This window comes from Bufo gargarizans, chromosome 8 (genome assembly GCF_014858855.1).
Source record: "Bufo gargarizans isolate SCDJY-AF-19 chromosome 8, ASM1485885v1, whole genome shotgun sequence".
NCBI classification, from domain to species: domain Eukaryota; kingdom Metazoa; phylum Chordata; class Amphibia; order Anura; family Bufonidae; genus Bufo; species Bufo gargarizans.
The window spans coordinates 135406579-135414923 of record NC_058087.1 but is presented as its reverse complement, the minus strand read 5'-3'; the positions used below and the strand labels follow the sequence as shown (position 1 = coordinate 135414923).

The following is an 8345-nucleotide window of genomic DNA, read 5'->3' as shown; positions in this document are numbered from 1 at the left end:
CGGAGAAGATGTACCCCCGCATGAAGAGAAGACACCTTCTCCGGGGGAAGGAACACCCGCCCGAGGCGAGTATCGAACAGCATTCCCAGAAAGAGCATCTTCTGGCGTGGGACAAGGGAGGACTTGGAGTGGTTGACAAGCCACCCGAACCGAGCAAGAGCCGAGAGGGTGATGCTCAGGCTGGACAGATTGTCCTCGGGAGACGGGGCCCGAATCAGAAGGTCGTCCAGGTAAGGCACCAGGGCGACCCCCCTGGCACGAAGAAGAGCCACTAGGGGAGCTAACACCTTGGTGAAAACCCTTGGTGCGGAGGCCAGACCGAAGGGAAGGGCTACAAATTGGAAATGAAGCGAACCCACCGCGAAGCGAAGGAACCTTTGATGGGAGAGGGCGATGGGAACGTGGAGATAGGCATCCTGAATGTCGACCGACGACAGGAACTCGCCCAACTCCAGGGAGGCGATCACGGACCGGAGGGACTCCATGCGGAAATGACGGACCCGGACAAACCGATTGAGCGCCTTCAGATCCAGGATAGGACGGAGTGAGCCGTCCTTTTTGGGGACGGTGAACAGGTTCGAGTAGAAGCCCCGAAAACGTTCTGACTCTGGAACCGGAACGATGACCCCCAGAGCGCGCAGGGAATGAATGGCCTGAAAAAAACTGTCTGCCCGGGCGGGAGACATGGGGGGGGACGTCAAGAAGAACCGACTGGGTGGGAGGTCGGTGAATTCGATTTTGTACCCCGAAGAGACCACCTCGAGAACCCAAGCGTCTTCTACGTTTGCCCGCCAAACATCCCGAAAGACGAGCAGGCGCCCTCCCACCATGACGGGGATCGAGTCATGCTGAAGGAGGCTTAGTGGGCTGGGGACGAGCGGGCTTGGGTTTGGCGTGCCAAGAGGGCCTGGACTTGAAGGAAGGCCTGGAAGGCTTCTTGTCAGATCGGGCAGGAGGGGCCCGAAAGGACCGAAAGGACTGCGTCCGGGAGGACGATCCGGGGAAACGACGGCGGCGAGGCTGATTCTGAGGAAGAAGAGAACTCTTACCTCCAGTGGCCTCGGAGATGAGCTCCTCTAAGCGTTTCCCAAAGAGCTTTCCACCAAGAAAGGGAAGAGAGATAAGAGCCTTCTTAGAGGCGGCGTCCGCCGCCCAGGAACGAAGCCAGATGGTGCGGCGGATAGCCACAGAGTTGGCGGCCGCGCGCCCAGAGCGGCGAGCCGATTCCATAGAGGCGTCACAAAGAAACTTGGAGGCCTGATAGATCTGGGAGGCAAGCACTGCCAAGTCCCCCTGCTCAGAGTCAGCAGGTAAAGCACGGAGAAGCTGCTTTGCCCAAACGGCGCATGCCTTGGCGACCCAAGAGGCGGCAAACGCAGGACGGATGGCGGCGCCCGCTGCGATGAAAACGGACTTGGCCAAGGAGTCGACCCGTTTATCAGCGGGATCCGACAAGGAAGCCGCATCAGCCAGGGGAAGCGTAGTAGCCTTCGCCAGACGAGCGACCTGAGGATCCACCAGGGGGGGCATCGTCCAGAGATTGACCGAATCCTCAGAGAAAGGATAAGGAACATCAGAAGCCTTGGTGAGATGAAGGCGCCGATCAGGGTGACGCCATTCCCTGGCAAGGAGAGCGTCCAGATCCTCGTGATTGGGAAAAACCACAGTGGACCGCTTAGAGCGTCGGAAGGACACTGCCTCCATGGAGGAGGACGAGGGGACATCCTGCACGTGGAGTGCGTCCCGCACGGCTCTGATGAGATCCTGCACTGCTGCCGACATCGCCGAACACCGCTCAGATTCAGAATCTGAAGCGGAGGAGTCCCCAGGAGCGGCGGAAGCGGCTGAAGAAGAAATCTCACCGGACTCAGACCTAGCCGGGGAGTGATCCGGGGAAACTGAGGAGGAGTGAGACCCAGCCGAGACCGTACGTGGTCGTTTGCGGGACCGAGAGCCGGAGCGAGGCTGGGAACTGTCGCCAGGCGTATCACCAGCGGTAGAGGCCCTGCCAGAGGCGGCCGCAATCTGGGCAGGGAGACTGTCCAGAGACTGCGCCAGGGATTGGGAGAGGCTAGCAAGGCTACCTATGGCCTGGGACAGGGTAGCAGCCCATTCCGGGAGAACCGACAAGGTAGAGGCCGCAGGAGCGGACTGGGCGGGCCCGGGGGTGAGGCACTGCACACAGAGGGACGTAGGCTGGCCGCATGGGAACTTCCTGCTACACACAGAGCAGGCGTAATGAGTGGAAATGGCGGCAGGGGGAGTGGGGGCCTGACCAGAGGAAGACATGATGGCCTCTCGGTGGTGGAACCTGAAAAGAAGAGGAAGGAGTCAGCCAGAGGCTGCCTACCACGACCAATGGTGCTGTGTCCCAGAAAAAACCGAAGCTGGAGGATCCGGAGCGCACAGAGTGAGGACGCACGCGGCCGCACAGCTCAGGCAGAAGGAGAGAGAGAGAGCGTCCGGCAGAAGAACCGCCCCCCTAGCAGCCCGCGCTGGCGCAGGATTGGGCGGAAAGAAGAGAGGCCTCCGGAGGAACGCCCACAAGGGGAGAGGCAGAGAGGAAGCCCGGGAAGCCCAGGAGGCGGAGACGACGCCCGCCCACGTGACCGCGGCCTAGGCCAGGCAAAAGCCGCGGCCTCTAGTATGCCAGGGTGCCGCCGGAGGAGAAAAGCGCCGCCGCCGGCAGGCCCCCGCCCGCCAGCGCAGGAGGCGGAAGCGGCTAACAAACAGCCAGCGCCGAGGGAAGGCAGAGGAGGGGACACAGCCACCGAGGTAGGGAGAGCGAGGGCCGAAACCGGCCGTCTTAAAGGGGCCGACACCATTAAAAAAGGCTCCAGAATGGCGACCCCCCTGAGAGGAGAGCGGGGGAGACCCCAAGAAGGAGAGGTGCCCCCCCCCAAAGGCCCAGCTTACTAAGTGGAGGTGGGGGGGGGTGGGGGAGGGGGTTGGGGCTGAAGCACATACTCACCCTCCGATTAGTTCAGGCGCAGCATGACCACCCCCTCGGCGGACTCAACACGGAAACCGTGGGTCCGCCGGAATCCACTGCGGAAGCAGGTCACGTTGGGGACTGGGTGGCTGCAAGGTACCGAGTACGCGCCCGCAGGGGGACAACTAAGGTGGAACACGATGGAGCCGCCCCTGCTACCTGTAGAGGAAAAAATTAAAAGAAATAAAAATAAAAATAAAAGATAAAAAATTAGCAGAAAAAGGACCTGCTAGCAGGTCATGTCTGCCTCCTACGGACACTAGAACTAGACTGGGTTGTTCTGGCTCTAGCAGAGGGGTATAGCCCACCTGGGTGGAGCCAACACTTTTTTGTTTCTAGTGTCAGCCTCCTAGTGGCAGCTGGGCATATACCCATGGTGCTGTGTCCCCCAATGCCACGCACGAGAAAGTAGAATGCAGCACACGTGACACCAGACTATGTCACACACGGCTGCATTCTCCCGCCTATTCTCACAATGCTAGCCGACGGGAAATCACGTGGTTCGCTGAGGAGAAGAAAAAAAAGAGGGAGAGGCCTGGTCACATGACTGTGACGTCACCAATGTTCCCTTCCAGGATAGGCTGTCCGCGCTGCCTTTGTTTTCCCACACAGGCGAATAGGAAGTGAACGGCTGTGATTGGACCTCTGGGCAGACTTTTGACGTTCCGCCTTAGCCCCGCCCTATCGAGCGTTACCCCTCGTTTCCGTGGTTACCCGGATGTAGGCGGTGTGAGAAGTACGTCATTGTTCGAGCACTTCCCCCGGCGGAGAGAGGAGGCCATGGAGGCGGCCGGGGACGTTCGGCGAATTTAATTCCGTTACAGCAACCGAGGTGAGAGGTGGATACAGCGTGAAAAGGGGGCGGAGATGGGCCGGCACCTGGAGAAAAGCGGGGCCGGAACGCGGCGCTGAGGCGGTCTCCATGGTGAGGCCTGTAGGGCCTCCTCCTCCTGCTGCTCTGTCTATTGTGCCGGCTGTTCGCTGCAGGTCGGCGGAGCTGTCAGCAGCCTCTCGTGTCTGGGACTGGAGGGCCTGAGGAGCGCATGTGCCGATGTGTCCGCTCCACAGTGCTGCTGGCAGCTCCGGCTACTGCATGCTGCGGCTGTCAGTGACTACCAGAGGGAGCGTGCGCGCCCCCCCCCCCTTTATTTAATTTAATTATTTTTTTATTATGTCTTTCTAAGGCCTAGTTCACACTTCAGCTACTTGATCAGTTATTGTGAGCCAAACCCAAGTGTCTGATGGCTTCACTCCTGGTTCCGGCTGACAATAACTGATGTGTGAACTGGGCCTAACCAGCACATATAGGTGGATATATACTGTATAGGTTATATGACCGCAGTGCCCTGTGATCTGCACAGTGTGTGTGTTCTAGGGGTGCACCGAAATGAAAATTCTGGTCCGAAACCGAAAATTCAGGATACCCCTTGACCGAAACCGAAAATGGCTTTTTGCCCAAATACTTTTAAAAGACCCCCCACCCCATAACAGTGCCATCCACAGACCCCCCCCCCACCTCATAACAGTGCCATCCACAGACCCCCACCCACCCCATAACAGTGCCATCCACAGACCCCCACCCCATAACAGTGCCATCCACAGCCCCCATTGTACAATTAATAGATTCATAGAAAATATTTCAAAATAGCGGGGAGGGACTGGGAGGAGGAGCTGGGGGCCGGTGCGTTCACTGTGCTCCGGCCCCCAGCTCCAGTAGTTATAAAATGTTGTACAATTAATAAGCATTCTATTCATGAGGCCCCCTCTGCAGTATTACATTCAATACAGCCACATCATACTCACAGGGCTGTCATCTTAATGCTGGCCGGCCGGGCAGAGGAGCGGCAGCGTCACAACTGACGTCATGTGCCCGGCCTACTTTCTGAATGAAGGAGGCGGCGCAGGCATGTGACGTCAGTCGTGACGCTGCCGCTCGTCTGCCCGGCCGGCCAGCACAGCCCTGTGAGTAGGATGTGGCTGTATTGAATGTAATACTGCAGAGGGGGGCCAAATTAATAGAATGCTTATTAATTGTACAACATTTTATAACTACTGGAGCTGGGGGCCGGAGCACAGTGAACGCACCGGCCCCCAGCTCCTCCTCCCAGTCCCTCCCCGCTATTTCCGGCCGATATGTAAAAATATCGGCAGAAACAGATTAGGTGCATTCTCGGCCGATATTTTCGGCCGCCGAAATTTCGGTGCACCCCTAGTGTTCAGTATATTGTCATGTTCACACCTTGCGGATCTGCAGCGCAGGATTTGCTGTGCAAGTCAGTGGAGTTTCTCTATCACGGTGTGCACCGTGCATGTTGTTCTTTAAATTTTAACGCCAACTCTATTTTGAAATCTACAGTGTGTACAGTACAGACCAAAAGTTTGGACACACCTTCTCATTCAAAGAGTTTTCTTTATTTTTATTTTTTTATTAATTCTTTATTATTTTCCCTCCAACAAGACATACAAAACATTTAGTGTACATCTCTGAACACAAAACAGCACTGCAAGTGCAATAGATAATTCAATACATACATAAGGGCATTATGCATTCACTGATAAAGAACAGTCAATATACACAATCAATATATAATGACATATTTAAGCAATCCTCCCATGTAGAACTAAGAAGTACTAGCGGATCTGAGCAACAGACGACCTAGTGTCCCCTTCAATTGGCCCACAAGGTACCATTCCGTAAGTGTGAACGGCCTCAAAATTAGCTGTATTTCTGCGTTCGACATACAATGCTCAATAAACGGTTTCCATTTCTGAAACAACCCTTTAGCCTGTCGTTCCTTCGCCGCAAGAGAGTTTAGCCTTTCCATATGAAAAACATGGTTTAGTTGTTCTATTATGGACTGTAACCCTGGAGTATCGTCTTGAAGCCATTTTTGCAGAAGACTACGCTTCGCTATCATGCACACAGTATTGAACAAGCGGGGTAACCCACCTTGTCCTACCTCTCCCTCCTCAAATAAGTATAATTTGGCGGACAATCGAAACTCCCTTCCCCAGATCCCCCGGATCAAATTCCCCACTTCCTCCCACAGCCTTTTACTCTTGGGACACGTCCAAATCCCATGGAATAAATCAGAGAAACCCACTCCACACTTTGGGCAACTTGTAATTCTGTCTGGTTTAGCTGCATGAGGGGGATTATTTTCATAGTTTTGATGCCTTCAGTGTGAATCTACAATTATCATAGTCATGAAAATAAAGAAAACTCTTTGAATGAGAAGGTGTGTCCAAACTTTTGGTCTGTACTGTACGTTAGGGCGTTTTCACACGTGACAGAAAATGCAGCGGAAGAAATCCACAGTAGAGATCCGCCGGATAAGGCCTCCCGCACACGACCGTTTGTATTTTGCGGAACAGAACAGCTGTCCCCTGATAGAACAGTCCTATCCTTATCCGTAATGCGGACAACAATAGGACACGTTGTTTTCTTCTGCGGACCCGTTGAAATGATTGGTTCCACATACGGTCTACAAAAAAGGTGTAATGTTTGGTCCGTTTTTGCCCTCGGTGTGTCATCCTTATTCCACGGACGCTGCTAGGCTGGAAATTAATTTCCAAAGCATCTCCTACCAATGGTCCGTGAAACACTGACCGAACACAGATGCCATCAGCGTTGTCTCCGTGTTTTTTCACTGATGCATAAACTATAATGGCCATGTTCGGTCCACATAAGTAGTGTGCGTGTCCCTTTTTTTTTTTTTTTTTCCACGGAACCACTGACAGTAAAAAAAATAAATAAAAATAATACTAATCCTGTGAGCAGATACATTGAAATCAATGGATACCTGTGCTGTCAGCAGAAAATGCGCATACCGCATGTCCGAGAAAATTGGAAATGTGAACAAGGCTTAAACTGGCACGCTGCAGATGTCAAACCTGCACCGCGGGTCATTTATGCCTCATTTTTTTGGCAGTGTGTGGATGGTGTTTCTTAAATCCCTTTTTCTTGCAGCGTGTCTGTCACATGTGAACATACCCTTATCTTTCAGATTTGCTGCAGGTTTTTTCCATTGGAGTCAATGGAGTTCTGAAATCTGCAAGACAAAAATCATTTCCTTGTGGATTTCGTGTTGGATCTGCAGTGAAATCTGCATGAAAATGCCCCTTACCCCCTGTGTTCAGATTTTGAGAGACCAGTCCTCCAGTCACCACAACAGGACCACATTAAAGGTGTTTTTCCAAGACTTTACTACTGGGGGTTATAGTATCTGATTGGTGGGGGTCCGACACTCAGGGCCACCACCGATTAGCTGTTCGAAAAGGCAGCGGCGCTCGCAATGACATCACGCCGCCTAGGCATCTTCGCCCAATTGAAATGAATGGGGCTGAGCTGCAATACCAAGCACAACCACTATACAATGGATGGTGCTGTGCTTGGTGAGCACGGAGAAGGTTGTGGTGCCTTCTCAAACAGCTGATCAGCTAGGGTCCCGGATGTCAGACCCCCACCGATCAGATACTGATGACCTATCCATACAATGGGTCATAAGCGGTAAAGCCTTGGAAAATTATTTTACGGCTAGACAGACGAGCAAGTTCAGTGCAAGAAACTTGCTGCATGTGTCAGTGTGAGGTCCCGTTCTGAACTCTACGAGACCTGGACACTTTTGAATTACACTGACATAATGCCGTCAGTGTAATACAGTCGATTCCAGGACACTCAGGGTCATACAGCATTATAAATCTTTTTAAGGGCTCGTTCACACGACTGGAGGTCCGCAATACGGGAACGGGACACCTAATTTGCAGATCTGCAATACACGGGCACCGTTCCGTTGTAATTCCGCATCATTTCAATGGTCCGGAGATACGGAACACTACGGAAGCACTACAGAGTGTTTTCTGGGGTTCCGTACCGTGCCTCCGCACTGCAAAAAGATAGAGCATGTTCTATCTTTTTGCGGAACGGAGGGATCGCGGACCCACGGAAGGTGCCCGTGCATTGCGGTCCACAGCATGGGCACGGGACACCAACGGTCATGTGAATGAGCCCTAATGCTGTGCGATCCTGCCAGAGGTTCAGAATGGGATCTCGCCCTGAACTCACTTGCTGAAATAGATTTATATTCACAGTCCCCGATCCACTTCCATCCTGACGCAGCTCAGCCACACTATAAATGGCAGGAAAGGTCTGCTCAGCAGCTAAGGCTACTTTCACACTTGCGTTCGGAGCGGATCCGTCTGGTGTCCGCACAGACGGATCCGCTCCTATAATGCAGACGATGGGATCCGTTCAGAACGGATCCGTCTGCATTATAGTTCAGAAAAAAAATCTAAGTCTGAAAGTTAGTCAGACGGATCCGTCCAGACTTTACATTGAAAGTCAATGGGGGAC

The 8345-nt window shown here is 53.4% G+C and overlaps 1 protein-coding gene across 1 annotated transcript in view; it reads left to right on the top strand.

Moving 5' to 3' along the window:
• Positions 1-3689: 3689 nt before the first annotated feature.
• The window catches only part of LOC122944568 (ubiquitin carboxyl-terminal hydrolase 42-like), a 60697-nt gene continuing 56041 nt past the window's right edge, over positions 3690-8345 (top strand). The window contains exon 1 of the mRNA XM_044302979.1: positions 3690-3824. The gene's annotated coding sequence lies outside the window, so the exon portion shown is untranslated. The remainder of the gene's footprint in view (positions 3825-8345) is intronic.